Source organism: Pseudophryne corroboree, chromosome 3 (genome assembly GCF_028390025.1).
Source record: "Pseudophryne corroboree isolate aPseCor3 chromosome 3, aPseCor3.hap2, whole genome shotgun sequence".
Taxonomy (NCBI): domain Eukaryota; kingdom Metazoa; phylum Chordata; class Amphibia; order Anura; family Myobatrachidae; genus Pseudophryne; species Pseudophryne corroboree.
Window position 1 is genome coordinate 324,953,925 of NC_086446.1, and position 20,449 is coordinate 324,974,373.

The 20,449-nt window shown below is 48.5% G+C and overlaps 1 long non-coding RNA gene across 1 annotated transcript in view; it reads right to left on the bottom strand.

The window, feature by feature from the left end:
• The window catches only part of LOC135055443 (uncharacterized), a 225,220-nt gene that overhangs the window by 103,385 nt on the left and 101,386 nt on the right, over nt 1-20,449 (bottom strand). The gene's annotated exons all lie outside the window — the stretch shown is intronic.

Consider the following 20,449-nt stretch of genomic DNA (forward strand, 5'->3'; position numbering starts at 1 on the left):
AGACTGCTACAGTAAGCTACTATAGTAGTATGTATAAAGAAGAAAGAAAAAAACAACCACGGGTAGGTGGTATACAATTATGGATGGACGAGCGACTGCCGACACAGAGGTAGCTACAGCCGTGGACTACCGTACTGTGTCTGCTGCTAATATAGACTGGATGATAATGAGATGAAATCAATATATATATATATAATATCACACTAGTACTGCAGCCGGACAGGTAGATATATTTATTATGTAATGACTGATGACGGACCTGCTGGACACTGTCAGCTCAGCAGCACCGCAGACTGCTACAGTAAGCTACTATAGTAGTATGTATAAAGAAGAAAGAAAAAAAAAACCACGGGTAGGTGGTATACAATTATGGATGGACGAGCGACTGCCGACACAGAGGTAGCTACAGCCGTGGACTACCGTACTGTGTCTGCTGCTAATATAGACTGGATGATAATGAGATGAAATCAATATATATATATATAATATCACTAGTACTGCAGCCGGACAGGTATATATATTTATTATGTAATGACTGATGACGGACCTGCTGGACACTGTCAGCTCAGCAGCACCGCAGACTGCTACAGTAAGCTACTATAGTAGTATGTATAAAGAAGAAAGAAAAAAAAAAACCACGGGTAGGTGGTATACAATTATGGATGGACGAGCGACTGCCGACACAGAGGTAGCTACAGCCGTGGACTACCATACTGTGTCTGCTGCTAATATAGACTGGATGATAATGAGATGAAATCAATATATATATATATAATATCACACTAGTACTGCAGCCGGACAGGTAGATATATTTATTATGTAATGACTGATGACGGACCTGCTGGACACTGTCAGCTCAGCAGCACCGCAGACTGCTACAGTAAGCTACTATAGTAGTATGTATAAAGAAGAAAGAAAAAAAAACCACGGGTAGGTGGTATACAATTATGGATGGACGAGCGACTGCCGACACAGAGGTAGCTACAGCCGTGGACTACCGTACTGTGTCTGCTGCTAATATAGACTGGATGATAATGAGATGAAATCAATATATATATATATATAATATCACACTAGTACTGCAGCCGGACAGGTAGATATATTTATTATGTAATGACTGATGACGGACCTGCTGGACACTGTCAGCTCAGCAGCACCGCAGACTGCTACAGTAAGCTACTATAGTAGTATGTATAAAGAAGAAAGAAAAAAAAAAACCACGGGTAGGTGGTATACAATTATGGATGGACGAGCGACTGCCGACACAGAGGTAGCTACAGCCGTGGACTACCGTACTGTGTCTGCTGCTAATATAGACTGGATGATAATGAGATGAAATCAATATATATATATATAATATCACACTAGTACTGCAGCCGGACAGGTAGATATATTTATTATGTAATGACTGATGACGGACCTGCTGGACACTGTCAGCTCAGCAGCACCGCAGACTGCTACAGTAAGCTACTATAGTAGTATGTATAAAGAAGAAAGAAAAAAAAAACACGGGTAGGTGGTATACAATATTATATATATATTATATACAATTATATATATATATATATATATATATATATATATATATATATATTAAACTGGTGGTGATTATTAAACTGGTGGTCAGGTCACTGGTCACACTATCAGCAACTTGCAAGTAGTACTCCTTAGCAGACAATCACAATATATATTATACTGGTGGTCAGTGTGGTCACAATGGCAGTGTGGCACTCTGGCAGCAAAAGTGTGCACTATACGTTATATGTACTCCTGAGTCCTGCTCTCAGACTCTAACTGCTCCCCACTGTCAGTGTCTCCCCCACAAGTCAGATATACATTATACAGTCACACTATCTATCTATCACTTCAGCAAGTAGTAGTACTCCTCCTAATGCTCCCCAAAATTACTACTGTGTCTCTCTCTACTCTAGTCTCACTCTCTTCTCTAAAACGGAGAGGACGCCAGCCACGTCCTTTCCCTATGAATCTCAATGCACGTGTGAAAATGGCGGCGACGCGCGGCTCCTTATATAGAATCCGAGTCTCGCGAGAATCCGACAGCGGGATGATGACGTTCGGGCGCGCTCGGGTTAACCGAGCAAGGCGGGAAGATCCGAGTCGCTCGGCCCCGTGTAAAAAAAAATGAAGTTCGGGCGGGTTCGGATTCCGAGGAACCGAACCCGCTTAACTTAAGCTTCCATATTTTCTTCTGTCTGTTTCCCCAGCGATACTTTCCCTTCATGTCTCTGTAAACCTCACTACAAATGTCTCACTACTCCCTCCTACAGAGACCTTAGGTACCCACTGCCTCTCCTTGTCCGCCTCTCCTTGTTACCCACTGCCACCTCCCCCTGGCATCACCCACTTTTTCCTCGTCACCCTTTCCCCGGTGTTACCCACACTGCCTCTCACTGTCACACTCTCTCTGCCTCTCCGTCTCCCACTATGTCTCCTTCACCCACTGCCTCACCCTCTTCCTCTCCCCTGCGTCACTATAAACCCATCACCCTCTCTCTTCTGTCACTCTCTGCCTCTCCAAAGTGTCACCCTCTTCCCGTCTTACGAATATGACATTCCCTTTGAGGCCATGACCCTTGTTGCTAGGTCATGCCCTTGTTGTGAGGCCATGCGCACCTTCATGGGACCGCACGCCGAAGGCGTGCAAGTGGTGCCCCCCCTGTCATTTTTTCCTGGATCCGCCCCTGGCCGGTACCCTTGTCAGCGATCGGCGTAGGAGGTTACTTCCAGAAAATGTGGAGAAGATGATGTTCATCAAAATGAATTATAATCAATTCCTCCGTGGAGACATTTACCAGCAATTGCCTCCAGAAAGTACACAGGGAACTGTGATGGTGGATTCCAGTGGGGACGAATTAATACTCTGTGAGGAGGGGGATGTACACAGTGAAAGGGGTGAGGAATCGGACGATGAGGAGGAGGTGGACATCTTGCCTCTGTAGAGCCAGTTTGTGCAAGGAGAGATTGATTGCTTCTTTTTTGGTGGGGGCCCAAAACCAACCAATAATTTCAGCCACAGTTGTACAGCAGACCCTGTCGCTGAAATGATGGGTTTGTTAAAGTGTGCATGTCCTGTTTATACAACATAAGGGTGGGTGGGAGGGCCCAAGGACAATTCCATCTTGCACCTCTTTTTTTTTTATTTATCTTTGCATCATGTGCTGTTTGGGGACTATTTTTGTAAGTGCCATCCTGTCTGACACTGCAGTGCCACTCCTAGATGGGCCAGGTGTTTGTGCCGCCCACTTGGGTTGCTTAGCTTAGTCATCCAGTGACCTTGGTGCAAATTTTAGGACTAAAATTAATATTGTGAGGTGTGAGTTGTTCAGAATAGAATGGAAAGGAGTGGAAATTATGGTTATTGAGGTTAATAATACTATAGGATCAAAATTACCCCCAAATTCTATGATTTAAGCTGTTTTTGAGGGGTTTTGCCAAAACCCGTCCGAATCCAAAACACGACCGTGGAACCGAATCCAAAACCAAAACACAAAACACGAAAAATGCCCTCTGCACATCTTTAGTTATCTGCTGGCTTCCTAACCCAATCCCTGCGCAGGCTCTTCTACAGTATGTTGTGTCTATGTTAAGCCACTGGGTAGGGATGGTCATCGACCATCAATGATTCAAAATCATCGATGGTTTATGGCCGAAGTAGAATACTTTTGCCATTTATGGGGGAGAACCAGATGGTTTCCCTCCATCGCTGGAAAGGTATAACCAAATACTTTTTTTTTAATGTGGTGCCGAGACACAGAGCATAGCTCCGCCCCAACACCCGCTAAGCCCCGTCCCTGTTTTTTTATTGGTCCGTGGACCAGCCAGCATCTTTCAGTGGTGGCCATCGAGTGGTGCAAACCATCGATGGACTACCATAGATGGTTTGTGTACCATCAATGGTTGTAATCGACGATATCATCGATGGACACCATCGATGGACACCCCACCGATGGCCATCCCTACCACTGGGTCCTAGTGCTCGGCAGATGTCTGTTATCTATCTATACTCAGTCCGAGGCAGTTCAGAGGTGAGCGGCACCGAGCACACCTTTGACCACATGAAAGTGATTTATACCCCTTTCAGACCGCCAGCTTTGAACAAGGGTTATTGCACATGAACACGCATAACTCGTGTTGCTCTGCAGTCTGCAGTATTCCAGCTTGGGTAGCGAGCAGGTTTGAATGCATGTTCAACCTGGCTCACTGTGCTGTGTGAACGGGAATCCGTGTCGATGCAACCCATTTCCCCTTCACTCTGTGTGGACGGGCGGCGCTTGGAGATCATGTGATCTCCAAGTGGTGCCCGTGCCCGCATCATCGCTGATATCACCAACCTGGCAATATGTTGGGTTCGGGACAGTGGCGACGAGGGGCCTGAGGCGGGTCGCTTCTGTGAAGCACACTGTACAGCTTCCGGGTGCGACCCACCTCAGGTGGTCTGAAAGCGGTATTAACTGTTTTAGAGCAGAGTGACTGAGTACAGGGGGAGTGGTGGGCCATAGAGACATCCCAGTTCCCATAGCAACCGCAACCCTTGCACTCACGGTAGTTACGCCATTGGGGGCAGACTAGATGGGCCTGGTGGTTCTTATATGCCGTCAAATTCTTTGTAACAGCCTGGTCCTGTGGCTTTTATCCGGAGAACACAAACTTTTTGAGGCTTATACGACTTTGCCTGGTAGGAGGCCAATTTGCTTAATGTTACCTTGTTCTGTTTGCATATACCTTGTTTTATGGATTAACCTGATCTTCACGGAATTTCACTATGTAGTATCATCTCTCCTTTTAACTTCACCTCTGAGTTATCTGATATTAAGATGATATGTGCTAACCAATTGATGTTTGATATGCCCCATTTTCACATCAATTACGTGAGTGGATTTAACCCCTTCAGTGGTGACTTTTTGGAATTTGGTCACACCTCCCAGAGCAGGTTTTTAATTTCTTTTAACTGCGCGTTGACAGGGGTTTCATGCGCGTTGCCAGGGGTTTCACGCGCTGTGTCATGCTTTTTGCCAGGGGTTTTATGCTCAGGGATCCATGCTTGTTGCCACGGGGAATGATAATTGCCTTAGGGAATGCTAGTTGCCTAGGGGTAGCTAGGGATGGCCATTGACCATCGATGATGCAAAATCCTCGATGGTCTATGACCGATGTTGAATACTTTTACCATCGATGGAGAGAACCAGATGGTTTTCCGCCATCGATGGTTCAGTGCTACCGGTTTTTTTTTAAAGTTTTTTTTCTCAAAGTGTCAGTGCATGGAGCTTAGCTCCGCCCCCTGACACCCACCAAGCCACACCCCCTGGTTCGCATTTGTACTATAAAGGAGAGATGACCATGGATGGGCAAAACCATTGATGGATCCATTACAGATGGTTTTACACCATTAAGGTTATCCATCGATGGTGACCATCAATCGATAACCCACCAATGGCCATCCCCCGGGTAACATTTGCTGGCGGACACTAGCCTTCCAGCATTGAAATCCTCTCCTACCCTCATCTCTTGTACTCCGCTCGGCTGGTGGAGTTTTGCTGAATGATGCGATCGTGTCATGACGTCACAATGCGATCACGTCATTCTTCAAAGTCCACCGACCGATCGGAGTGCAAGAAGGAGGGAGGGGGAGCAGTGGCATGCCCCAGAAAATTTCCAGGGTTAGGGTTAGGGGTTAAAATAGGATTTTAATACCTACCGGTAAATCCTTTTCTCCTAGTCCGTAGAGGATGCTGGGGACTCCAAAAGGACCATGGGGTATAGACGGGATCCGCAGGAGCTTGGGCACACTAAAAAGACTTTTACTGGGTGTGAACTGGCTCCTCCCTCTACGCCCCTCCTCCAGACCTCAGTTATAGGAACTGTGCCCAGGAGAGACGGACATTTCGAGGAAAAGAATTTTTGTTTCAACAAAGGGCGAGAATCATACACTGCTCAAAAAAATAAAGGGAACACTAAAATAACACATCCTAGATCTGAATGAATGAAATATTCTAATTAAACACTTTGTTCTTTACATAGTTGAATGTGCTGACAACAAAATCACACAAAAATTATCAATGGAAATCAAATTTATTAACCCATGGAGGTCTGGATTTGGAGTCACCCTCAAAATTAAAGTGGAAAAACACACTACAGGCTGATCCAACTTTGATGTAATGTCCTTAAAACAAGTCAAAATGAGGCTCAGTAGTGTCTGTGGCCTCCTTGTGCCTGTATGACCTCCCTACAACGCCTGGGCATGCTCCTGATGAGGTGGCGGATGGTCTCCTGAGGGATCTCCTCCCAGACCTGGACTAAAGCATCCGCCAACTCCTGGACAGTCTGTGGTGCAACGTGGCATTGGTGGATGGAGCGAGACATGATGTCCCAGATGTGCTCAATTGGATTCAGGTCTGTGGAACGGGCGGGCCAGTCCATAGCATCAATGTCTTCGTCTTGCAGGAACTGCTGACACATTCCAGCCACATGAGGTCTAGCATTGTCTTGCATTAGGAGGAACCCAGGGCCAACCGCACCAGCATATGGTCTCACAAGGGGTCTGAGGATCTCATCTCGGTACCTAATGGCAGTCAGGCTACCTCTGGCGAGCACATGGAGGGCTGTGCGGCCCCCCCCCAAAGAAATGCCACCCCACACCATTACTGACCCACTGCCAAACTGGTCATGCTGGTGGATGTTGCAGGCAGCAGAACGTTCTCCTTGGCGTCTCCAGACTCTGTCACATGTGCTCAGTGAGAACCTGCTTTCATCTGTGAAGAAAACAGGGCACCAGTGGCGAATTTGCCAATCTTGGTGTTCTCTGGCAAATGCCAAACGTCCTGCACGGTGTTGGGCTGTAAGCACAACCCCCACCTGTGGGCGTCGGGCCCTCATACCACCCTCATGGAGTCTGTTTCTGAACGTTTGAATAGACACATGCACATTTGTAGCTTGCTGGAGGTCATTTTGCAGGGCTCTGGCAGTGCTCCTCCTGTTCCTCCTTGCACAAACTCGGAGGTAGCGGTCCTGCTGCTGGGTTGTTGCCCTCCTATGGCCTCCTCCACGTCTCCTGATGTACTGGCCTGTCTCCTGGTAGCGCCTCCATGCTCTGGACACTACGCTGACAGACACAGCAAACCTTCTTGCCACGGCTCGCATTGATGTGCCATCCTGGATGAGCTGCACTACATGAGCCACTTGTGTGGGTTGTAGGGAGGTCATACAGGCACGAGGAGGCCACACACACTACTGAGCCTCATTTTGACTTGTTTTAAGGACATTACATCAAAGTTGGATCAACCTGTAGTGTGTTTTTCCACTTTAATTTTGAGTGTGACTCCAAATCCACACCTCCATGGGTTAATAAATTTGATTTCCATTGATAATTTTTGTGTGATTTTGTTGTCAGCACATTCAACTATGTAAAGAACAAAGTATTTAATAAGAATATTTTATTCATTCAGATCTAGGATGTGTTATTTTAGCGTTCCCTTTATTTTTTTTGAGCAGTGTACCAGCCCACACCACAAACATACCGTACAACTGGAGTAGCATGAAACCAGATAACCATATGAATTAACAACAGCAACAAGCTGAATAAACTAATACACAACCCATGTGTAAACAAATACAACCAGTAATAACACCACTGCAAGTAACAGTCCGCACTGGGATGGGCGCCCAGCATCCTCTACGGACTAGGAGAAAAGGATTTACCAGTAGGTATTAAAATCCTATTTTCTCTTATGTCCTAGAGGATGCTGGGGACTCCAAAAGGACCATGGGGTCTATACCAAAGCTTCAGAACGGGCGGGAGAGTGCGGATGACTCTGCAGCACCGATCGAGCAAACATGAGGTCCTCATCAGCCAGGGTATCAAACTTGTAAAACTTAGCAAAGGTGTTTGAACCCGACCACGTAGCTGCTCGGCAAATCTGAAGTGCCGAGACCCCTCGGGCAGCCGCCCAAGATGTGCCCACCTTTCTAGTAGAATGGGCCTTTACTGACTTCGGCAACGGTAGTCCAGCCGAAGAATGAGCCTGCTGAATCGTATTACAAATCCAGCGAGCAATAGTTTGCTTAGAAGCAGGATTTCCAATCTTGTTGGAAGCATACAGGACAAACAAAGCCTCTGTTTTTCTGAAGAGAGCCGTCCTGGCGACGTAAATTCTCAAAGCTCTTACAACATTAAGAGACTTAGGAACCGCCACAGCATCCGTAGCCACAGGCACCACAATAGGTTGGTTAATGTAAAACGAAGAAACCACCTTCGGCAGAAATTGTTGATGAGTCCTCAATTCCGCTATATCCGAATGGAAGATTAAATAAGGGCTCTTGTGAGACAAGGCCGCCAACTCTGACACTCGCCTGGCCGACGCCAGGGCCAAAAGCATGACCACTTTCCAAATGAGAAATTTCAACTCAACCTTACGCAAAGGTTCAAACCAGTGAGACATAAGGAACTGCAAGACCACTTCAAGATCCCACGGCGCCACCGGAGGCACAAATGTGGGGTGGATATGCAGCACTCCCTTCACAAACGTCTGAACCTCGGGAAGGACGGCCAATTCTTTCTGAAAGAAAATAGATAAAGCTGAAATCTGCACTTTAATGGAACCCAATTTCAGTCCTGCATCTATGCCTGCCTGCAAAAAATGGAGAAACCGACCCAAGTGAAACTCCTCCGCCGGAGCTGCTTTGGTTTCACACCATGAAACATATTTCCTATAAATACGGTGATAATGTTTTGCCGTAACCTCCTTCCTAGCTTTAAGGAGAGTGGGGATGACCTCCCCGGGAATACCCTTTCGAGCTAAGATTTGGCGCTCAACTTCCACGCCATCAAACGCAGCCGCGGTAAGTCCGTAAACACGCAGGGCCCCTGCAACAAAAGGTCCTCTCTTAGAGGAAGCGGCCAGGGATCTTCCACTAGTAATTCTTGAAGATCTGGATACCAGGCCCTCCGTGGCCAATCTGGAATGACGAGTATCGTCTGAACCCCTGTTCGTCGAACAATCCTCAGCACCTTCGGAATGAGAGGAAGCGGAGGGAACACATACACCGACTGAAACACCCACGGAGTCACCAGGGCGTCCACTGCACTGGCTTGAGGGTCCCTTGACCTGGAACAATACCTCGGAAGCTTCTTGTTGAGGCGAGACGCCATCATGTCTATCAAAGGAATTCCCCAATGCATTGTCACTTCTGCAAATACCTCTTGATGAAGAGCCCACTCTCCTGGATGGAGATCGTGTCTGCTGAGGAAGTCTGCTTCCCAGTTGTCCACTCCCGGGAGGAAGACTGCTGGCAGAGCGCTCATGTGCTGTTCCGCCCAGCGTAGGATTCTTGTGGCCTTGTCCATAGCCACCCTGCTCCTTGTTCCACCTTGGCGGTTTACGTACGCCACCGCTGTTATGTTGTCCGACTGGATCAGGACAGGGAGACCCTGAAGAAGGTTCTTTGCTTGCAGCAGGCCGTTGTAGATGGCTCTCAACTCGAGAACTTTTATGTGGAGACAAGGTTCCTGGTTTGTCCACTTTCCCTGGAAATTTCTTCCTTGCATGACTGCGCCCCAGCCTCGGAGACTTGCATCTGTTGTCAGCAGGACCCAGTCCTGGATTCCGAATCGGCGTCCCTCTAGGTGGTGAGAGCCTTGCAGCCACCACAGGAGAGAAATCCTGGCCCTGGCGAGCCCTTACCTCTTTTGTATTTATTAGGCCGAAAGGACTGCATTTGCTGATGGGGTGCCTTTTTCTGTTGTGTGGGAACATAGGGAAGAAAAGAGGACTTACCCGCCGTAGCGGTCGACACCAGGTCAGCCAGGCCGTCACCGAACAAGACACTACCTTTTAAAGGGAGAGCTTCCATATTCTTCTTGGAGTCGGCATCAGCATTCCATTGGTGAATCCACAGCGCCCTCCTGGCCGAAATCGCCATGGCATTGGCTCTCGATCCTAAGAGGCCAACATCCCGTGCCGCATACTTTAGGTAATCTGCAGCGTCCTTGATATAACCAAGAGTCAAAAGAATATTATCTTTATCAAGAGCATCCATATCAGAAGCCAAATTTTCAGCCCACTTTGCAATGGCACTACTCACCCACGCCACAGCAGGTCTGAGCAATGCACCAGTATTGCCGAAAATGGACTTCAATGTCGTCTCCAGCTTGCGATCCGCCGGATCCTTGAGAGCAGCCGTGTCAGGAGACAGAAGCGCCACCTTCTTGGACAACCACGAGAGCTTTGTCCACATTTGGAGAGGACTCCCATTTTTCCCTATCGTCAGAGGGGAAAGGATATGCCATTAAAATTCGCTTGGGAATCTGCCACCGTTTTTCAGGCAACTCAGGTCTTTTCCTTTTAAATAAACAAACTCTTGTGTCAGGAACGGCAGGTTCCTCAGATATACGTAAAACATCTTTAATGGCTATAATCATGTACTGAATACTCTTGACAACCCGTGGATGCAAAGAAGCCTCATTCAAGTCGACATCGGAGTCAGAGTCCGTGTCGGTACCTGTATCTGCCATCTGGTTAAAAGCACACTTTTGTGACCCTGAGACTGTCTGTACCTGAGACAAAGCGTCCTCCACTGACTGTCTCCATGTTTGTGTCTGAGAATCAGATTTATCCAATCTCTTAGATCAGGGCCGGCTCTAGGCATGTTCGAATAGAGCGGCCGCGCAGGGCGCCACCCTTAATGGGCGCCGCGCGCTGGCGCCGCCATATTCGAAGCGAGCCGGCCCTGTGTGTGTGTGTGCAGCGCGTTGTCCCCGCCGTCCGTGTGTGCGGCGTGCGCTGCGCGGCGCCGGTGTCTAACGTCAGACGCCGGCGCCGCGCATAGCGCACACAAGTGGCCGCCCGCCCACCGGCACTCGGATCCTCACTCTCCCGCCCGCCAGCACTCACGCCAGCACTCCTCCTCCCTCTCTCAGACTCAGCGCCTCAGGTATTTGGTGGGGGGGTCAAACATTTATGGATCGCACTGTGGGGGCATTTATCTGGCACACTGGGGGCATATCTGGCTCTGTGGGGGCATTTCTGGCACTGTGGGGGGCATATCTGGCTCATTGGGGGCATATCTGGCTCACTGGGGGCATATCTGGCACACTGGGGGCATATCTGGCTCTGTGGGGGCATTTATCTGGCCCTGTGTGGGGGCATTTCTGGCAATGTGGGGGCATTTCTGGCACCGTGGGGGCATATCTGGCACACTGGGGGGATTATCTGGCACACTGGGGGGATTATCTGGCACACTGGGGGCATATCTGGCACACTGGGGGCATATCTGGCACACTGGGGGCATATCTGGCTCTGTGGGGGCATTTCTGGCACTGTGGGGGGCATATCTGGCTCATTGGGGGCATATCTGGCACACTGGGGGCATATCTGGCACACTGGGGGCATATCTGGCTCTACTGGGGGCATATCTGGCACACTGGGGGCATATCTGGCACACTGGGGGCATATCTGGCACACTGGGGGCATATCTGGCTCTGTGGGGGCATTTCTGGCACTGTGGGGGGCATATCTGGCTCATTGGGGCATATCTGGCACACTGGGGGCATATCTGGCACACTGGGGGCATATCTGGCTATGTGGGGGCATTTATCTGGCCCTGTGTGGGGGCATTTCTGGCAATGTGGGGGCATTTCTGGCACACGGGGGATTATCTGGCACACTGGGGGGATTATCTGGCACACTGGGGGCATATCTGGCACACTGGGGGCATATCTGGCACACTGGGGGCATATCTGGCTCTGGGGGCATTTATCTGGCCCTGTGTGGGGGCATTTCTGGCACCGTGGGGGCATATCTGGCACACTGGGGGGATTATCTGGCACACTGGGGGGATTATCTGGCACACTGGGGGCATATCTGGCACACTGGGGGCATATCTGGCACACTGGGGGCATATCTGGCACACTGGGGGCATATCTGGCTCTGTGGGGGCATTTATCTGGCCCTGTGTGGGGGCATTTATCTGGCAATGTGGGGGCATTTCTGGCAATGTGGGGGCATTTCTGGCACGCTGGGGGGATTATCTGGCACACTGGGGGGATTATCTAGCACACTGGGGGGATTATCTGGCACACTGGGGGGATTATCTGGCACACTGGGGGCATTTCTGGCACACTGGGGGGATTATCTGGCACACTGGGGACATATCTGGCACACTGGGGGCATATCTGGCACACTGGGGGCATATCTGGCACACTGGGGGCATATCTGGCACACTGGGGGCATATCTGGCTCTGTGGGGGCATTTATCTGGCCCTGTGTGGGGGCATATCTGGCACACTGGGGACATATCTGGCACACTGGGGGCATATCTGGCACACTGGGGGCATATCTGGCACACTGGGGGCATATCTGGCACACTGGGGGCATATCTGGCTCTGTGGGGGCATTTATCTGGCCCTGTGTGGGGGCATTTATCTGGCACACTGGGGGCATATCTGGCACTGTGGGGGCATATCTGGCTCTGTGGGGGCATTTATCTGGCCCTGTGTGGGGGCATATCTGGCCCTGTGTGGGGGCATATCTGGCTCTGTGGGGGCATTTATCTGGCCCTGTGTGGGGGCATTTATCTGGCCCTGTGTGGGGGCATTTATCTGGCCCTGTGTGGGGGCATTTATCTGGCCCTGTGTGGGGGCATTTATCTGGCCCTGTGTGGGGGCATTTATCTGGCCCTGTGTGGGGGCATTTCTGGGACTGTGGGGGCATTTCTGGCATTTCTGGCACTGTGGGGGCATTTCTGGAACTGTGGGGGCATTTCTGGCACTGTGGGGGCACTTATGCATCTGGCAATGTGGGCATTTATGTATCTGGCACTGGGGGCATATCTAGCCCTGTGGGGGCATATCTGGCTCTGTGGGGGCATTTATCTGGCCCTGTGTGGGGGCATATCTGGCTCTGTGAAGGCATTTATCTGGCCCTGTGTGGGGGCATTTATCTGGCCCTGTGTGGGGGCATTTATCTGGCCCTGTGTGGGGGCATTTATCTGGCCCTGTGTGGGGGCATTTCTGGGACTGTGGGGGCATTTCTGGCAATGTGGGGGCATTTCTGGAACTGTTGGGGCATTTCTGGCACTGTGGGGGGCATATCTGGCACTGTGGGGGCACTTATGCATCTGGCAATGTGGGCATTTATGTATCTGGCACTGGGGGCATATCTAGCCCTGTGGGGGCATATCTGGCACTGTGGGGGCAATTTTATATATGGCACTGTGGGGACATATCTGGCACTGTGTGGGCATTTTTATATCTGGCACTGTGGGGGCACTTATGTATCTGGCACTGTGGGGGCACTTATGTATCTGGCACTGTGGGGGCATTTATGTATCTGGCACTGTGGGGGGCATATCTACACTGTGGAGGCATTTATGTATCTGGCACTTTGGGGGCATTTATGTATCTGAACTGTGGGTGCATATCTGGCACTGTGTGGCCATTTATGTAGCTGGCACTGCTGGGGGGCATGTCACGTGTAGCTGGCACTGCTGGGGGGCATGTCACGTGTAGCTGGCACTGCTGGGGGGCATGTCACGTGTAGCTGGCACTGCTGGGGGGCATGTCATGTAGTGTTCCCGCTAGGCGTCTGTGGCTAGGCAATGTGTCTCAGTGCTCTCCCTGGTGCAATGTGTCTCAGTGCTGTGCCTGACGCAAAGTGTATAGGAGGTTCTACCTGGTGCAGTGTGTATTAGCTGCACTACTGTGTGGTGTAATGCAAATTGCCACTATTATGTGGCCACGTACCTTCCTCACGAAGTAACTCCCCTTAATTTTTGCTGCGCGCCTTCGGCGCGCACTGTCCATTCTTTGGCATATAGGTATGGGAACAACGAGCAGTAAGTACATCATTTTGCCCTCCTAACTTAAAAAAGTGCCCTCCCTGTGATCAGCACCATGCCCTAAAAAGTGAACACTATCATGTGTAGCTGGCACTGCTGGGGGGCATGTCATGTGTAGCTGGCACTGCTGCGGGGCATGTCATGTGTAGCTGGCTAGCTGGCACTGCTGCTGGGCATGTCATGTGTAGCTGGCTAGCTGGCACTGCTGCGGGGCATGTCATGTGTAGCTGGCACTGCTGCGGGGCATGTCATGTCTATCTGGCACTGCACATTATGTGTATCTGGCACTATACTGGAGACATTGTGTGTAAGGAACACTACTGTGGCTATGTGTAAGGCGGCTAATTGTGTGAAAATGTGTTTATAGTTTGATGATATGAAGTTATGAGGCCACGCCCACTTTTCCAGAGGCCACACCCACTTTTCCGAGAGAGCGCGCCGCAGGCGCGCGCATGGGGGGGGGGGGGGGGGGGCGCTTTTACATTTTCTCGCTCAGGGTGCTAGTAGGCCTGGAGCCGGCCCTGTCTTAGATAATAAAACCACATTCGCATTCAGTGTACTCAGCATAATCATCCAATCAGCAGTCGGCTGTGCCGACAGAGACACTCCTAAATCCTTTTCTGCTCTCCCCATAACTTCCTCCGGGGAGGAACACCCAGGCTCAGACATGTCGACGCCTCGTGCCGACACACTCACACAGTCCACCAGCCCAGGGACAGACCCACAGAGAAGCCCTTAGGGAGAAACACAGAGGGAGTATGCCAGCTCACACCCCAGCGCCCATACACTAAGAAAAACCTAGTAAATATGATCAGCGCTGTTACATAAATGAAAGCACCAAATTTATGTGACCCCCCCCCCCCCCCCGTTTTTTCTCCCTGTATACTTGCAGGAGCATGGAGGTGCGGGCCAGCATCTCTGCAGCACTGTAGAGATACGAGAAAATAGCGCTGGTGAGCAATTTCGGCTAAGCCCCGCCCCTTCCCGGCGCTGTAGCCCGCTAAAATTCAAAACTGCAAACTGGAGGGGGTAACAAATACTGTGTCCGGACACCGTATAAACCTTTATTGCCAGCCATAAACTCCAGTAACTGCTGCCCAGGGCGCTCCCCCGTAGCGCCCTGCACCCTGCAAGTGCCGTTGGTGATATCTGTGGGAGCATGGAGCGCAGCGCTACCACTGCACTGTACCTCGTTACTGAAGTCTTCTGCCGTCACTGAAGTCTTTGGTTCTTCTAATACTCACCCGGCTTCTTTCTTCTGGCTTCTGCGAGGGGGGTGACGGCGCGGCTCCGGGAACAAGCAGCTAGGCGAACCAAGTGATCGAACCCTCTGGAGCTAATGGTGTCCAGTAGCCTAAGAAGCAGAGCCCTTAACTAAGAAGAAGTAGGTCTGACTTCTCTCCCCTTAGTCCCTTGATGCAGGGAGCCTGTAGCCAGCAGGTCTCCCTGAAAATAAAAAAACCTAACAAAAGTATTTCTAGAGAAACTCTGTAGAGCTCCCCTAGTGTGTGTCCAGTCACTCCTGGGCACAAAGTCTAACTGAGGTCTGGAGGAGTGGCATAGAGGGAGGAGCCAGTTCACACCCAGTAAAAGTCTTTTTAGTGTGCCCAAGCTCCTGCGGATCCCGTCTATACCCCATGGTCCTTTTGGAGTCCCCAGCATCCTCTAGGACGTAAGAGAAAAGGGTGGGATACCTCCCTGAATTTTTCACAGTACCCTGGGTGACAGACTGATTTATGCAAAAATACTGCACCATAAGATGTTTTTGTGTTATTTTCTCTTTGTTCTTTTCTTGGAGAAGTCACCTATATGAGGATCTTAATTTGCTGATTAATCTCCTCAGGAGTGGAACTTCTCTCAAATTTAAGTCTTGTTTATTTTATTTACTGTTTGTTGTAGTGGCAAAACCAACTACCCTATTTATTGTATTTGCAGTGCAAGTTACAGATTTTTCTAAAGTTACTCTTCCTGAACAACCTGAGTCGGCTTACTTCACCTACTGGAGTACAGCATCTACAATGGGTGCAAGATGTGTGGTGCACACGGGCCCCTGGGTAAAGGGTGGCCCTCACACTCAGCACTCATTTAATTATACTTACCGCCCCATCGGCCCGGCGCTCCCTGCAGGGCTGCAGAAATCACTGGGAAAATGGCACCCACGGCCATGTTACAGTGATTTGCACATGTGCATTAGAGATGTCCCCGGGAACGCAGCGCGGGCACCATGTTCCCGGAGAACTGTGCATGCGCAGTAGACAGGCACAATGCCAGAGTCTACTTAACTGCTGGAGAAGAGAAGACCCTGCACACGGGGGCCCTCCTCTCTTAAAGTGCCTCTTGCTTCACCATTCCTAGGTTATAGGAATTCCCTTTCACTGCCTATTACTGAGTCCTCTGGTACCTGTCTGCCATCATAATGCTCCTGCATCGGACCAGTAACTGCTTCACCCAGGCTTCTATCACCAGCACGTGGTGTACCCCCTTACAGTTGAGTATCTGTGGTCACACATCTGCAACACAGCCTGGTTGGTCTGGTCTCAGATAATCCCCAGTGGGCACTTATTATGGATCGGTACTGAGCTTGGTAGAAAGTACAGGGTGGAGCTCAGAGACACTGGATTCAACTGCAGAACTGCTGGAGGACATAATGGCATTTTGTACTATTGTAGTGGTCACAAGATGGAAGCAGGCATTTTCTAGAAAGCAGGAAGAAGTTTATTTTCTTTGATGTAATGTACAAAAAAATGCTTACTCCGTAGCTAAAGTTACTGGGCTAACCACAGAATACTGTACAAGATGGTACACTTCAATCAGAACAAGACGTTATACTTTTATGAGCTCAAAGAGCCCTTTTTTATACAGTAAAAGCACAGGGGACAGCAGGGGGCAGCTCCAAGCCTCTTTAGATTAGTTAACAAATCAGGAAACTGTCTCCCAAAATTAAATATAACACATTTCACAGGAACGTGTCAATTTACATATTATTTACTACCACTTGTCACACATTACTTAGTCATCAGGAAGCAAAATAAATGCAATCTGATTTAACGCATAACTGTCTGCTTTTTTAATATTCCAAAATACAGACATATCGATAAACAAGGCCCCACTGCAAATGGTTAAACAAATAATTAACACATTAATAGCTGGGCCTATTTTATGTGATGCTATAGACTTCCTTTAACAGTTAACTTTGCCACTCAATACACTTTTAAAGCATCTTATAGACTGCACATCACCTGACTTCATTCCCCCTGGCACGTCATTGCCACCCATTAAATTTAACATGTTAAATACATTAAAGACATTTCCCAACATTTTGAATTACTGTATATCAAAAACAATTTTTCTCTAGTCCCGAAACTGAGAATTAACTCTTTCCCTTTGTCGGCACCACAGCACAAAAGTTTATGCCATTGCTGGCCAAGAGCGTAGCTACCATAGATGCAGGGAGTGCAGCTGCAATGGGGCCCAGAGCTTGGAGGGGCCCACCTTCCCTGTCAAAGTAACATGTCTTATATCCATTTTTTACTATTGAGTAGGTAAAAGGGCCCTTACAATTTTTGCCTTGGGCCTACTCATCCTAATGTGGTATAAAATGGACAGGAGGGCATTATAATGTCACATAATATGAACTTGGGGACATTAATGTGGCACAATATGAAGTGGAGGCACTATAGTTTGGCATAATATGAACTGGGGCACTGTACAGTGTGTCATACTGTGAATTGGGGGTACTGCATGTCATAATGTGAACTAGGTCACTATTATGGTTCATAAAATAAACTAAGACACTACTATGGGGCATAACATTAATTAGAGCACTACTGTAGTTCAGAAAATGAACCAGGGCACTACGATGGTTCAGAAAATGAACCAGAGCACTATTGTGGGGCATAACATTAACAACTGCTGCGGAGAGGTGTCTCTCTAGAAGCATTGGGACAGGGGCCCCTTCAAAATGTTGCTAGGGGACCCATAAAGTTCTGGCTATGCACCTGTGTTGCTGGGTGACGCCAGTACCTGGCCATACAGCCAAAATACTTTGCTGTTAATATAAATACATGAGTACATAGTCACATTGCTCATATTAATTTGCCCATTTTTTCATGGTGAAACTGACCAATTTTTGTTTTTTGTGATCTGAATGTCATGACAACCATCTCTCTGGCATAAATATACAGTACATCACTTGTTGTATTCCGCAGACAAGTTGTGAGTTTCCTGCTGTAGTAATTAATATCCTCCTCTTAAGATGGCATTTATGAAAGAAAGCTCAACCACAAATAGTAGTTTACCTGCCTAGCATCATAATTAACATAACATGTAGACAAGAAATGTAATATCTCTCTCTCTCTCTCTCTCTTTATATATATATATATATATATATACACACACACACACACAGTGGGGCAAAAAAGTATTTGGACAGCCACCGATTATGCAAGTTGACCCACTTAAAATGATGAGGGAGGTCTGCAATTTCCATCATAGGTACACTACAACTGTGAGAGACGGGATCTGAAAAAAAAAATAGGAAATCACATTGTATGATTTTAAAACAATTTATTTGTATATTCTTGCGGAAAATAAATATTTGGACAATCAAAAAGTTTAACTCAATGCTTTGTAATATAACCTCGGTTGGCAATTACAGAGGTCAAACATTTTCTGTAGTTCTTGACCAGGTTTGCACACATTTTAGCAGCAGTGGCGGAACTAGCGAGCGGTGGGCCCAGGTGCGACAAAATGCTTTGCCCCCCCCCATCCCATCCAAGTCCACCCCCTCACCCCTGGAGAGGATATGGTGAGGGGGACCTGCTCAGGGCCAGAGAAATGGAAACCTAGCAACAGTGCCGTAACTAAACATTTTAGCACTGTGTGCAAGAAACGGCATCGGAGCCCCACCCCTCCATGTAAAACACGGGCAGTGCGCGCCTTAGGCGCGTGCAAAAAATATAGGGACGCGGCTTTGTGGGGAATGGGTGTGGCCACAAAATAATACCAATTCATATAACGGTGCACAGTAGTCTCCATTATACAAACTACGCCGCACAGTAGCACCACTACACCAGGTAGAGCCCCTTTTACACATTACGGCGGACAGATTCCCCTTTTTACACATTAAGGCAGACAGCATCCCCTTTTTACACATTAAGACAGACAACGTCCCCCTTTTTACAGATTACGGCAGACAGTGTCCCCCTTTTTACACATAACGGCAGACAGTGTCCCCCTTTTTACACATAACGGCAGACACCGTCCCCCTTTTTGCACATAACGGCAGACAGCATCCCCCTTTTTACACATTACAGCAGACAGGGTCCCCCTTTTTACACATTACGGCAGACAGAGTCCCTTTTTTACACATTATGGCAGATAGCGCCCCCTTTTTACACATTTTGGCAGACAGTGTCCCCTTTTTACACATAATGGCAGATAGCATCCCCTTTTTACACATTACTGCAGACAGCGTCCCCCTTTTTACACATTACGGCAGACAGTGTCCCCTTTTTTACACATTACGGCAGACAGCGTCCCCTTTTTACACATTACGGCAGACAGCGTCCCCCTTTTTACACATTATGGCAGACAGAAAGAAGAAAGAAAGAAAGAAAGAAAGAAAGAAAGAAAGAAAGAAAGAAAGAAAGAATTATACTTACTCTCTCCGCTGGCAGTCAGGCTTCTCGGTGCAGCTTCTGGTAGAGATCCCCGGCAGGAGAGAAGGAGGAGGAGGGAGCCGCAGCTGCGCTGTGTAATTGGTGAAGGCACTGCTGCAGCTGTCCCTGTCCTTCACCATAGGCTGTTTTCCGCCGCTGTGAATGGACATGTGCTGGCTTAAGCAGGGGGACCTTTCGAGCGCTGCAGGATTTCAATCCATGACGACGTACTGTGTTACTAATGGTAACCTTTTTGACTGTGGTCCCAGCTCTCTTGAGGTCTTTGACCAGGTCCCCGTGTAGTTCTGGGCTGATTCCTCACCGTTCTCCAGATCATTGATACCCCACGATTTGAGATCTTGCATGGAGTCCCAGGTCGAGGGAGATTGTCAGTGAGGTTGTATTTCTTCCATTTTTTTATAATTGCGCCAACAGTTGATCTCTTCTCACCAAGCTGCTTGCCTATTGTCGAGTAGCTCATCCCAGCCTTGTGCAGCTCTACAATTTTGTCCCTGGTGTCCTTAGGCAGCTCTCTGGTCTTGGCCATGGTGGAGAGGTAGCAGTCTGACTGTTTGAGGGTGTGGACAGGTGTCTTTTATACAGATAACCAGTTCAAACAGGTGCCATTAATACAGGTAACGAGTGGAGAATAGAAGAGCTTCTTAAAGAAGAAGTAACAGGTCTGTGAGAGCCAGAAATCTTGCTGCTTGGTAGGTGTCCAAATATTTATTTTTCACAAGAATATACAAGTAAATTGTTTAAAAATCATACAATGTGATTTCCTGTTTTTTTCTTTTCAGATTCTGTCTCTCACAGTTGAAGTGTACCTATGATGGAAATTACAGACCTCTCATCTTTTTAATTGGGTCAACTTGCACAATCGGTGGCTGTCCAAATACTTTTTTGCCCCACTGTATGTATATATATATATATATATA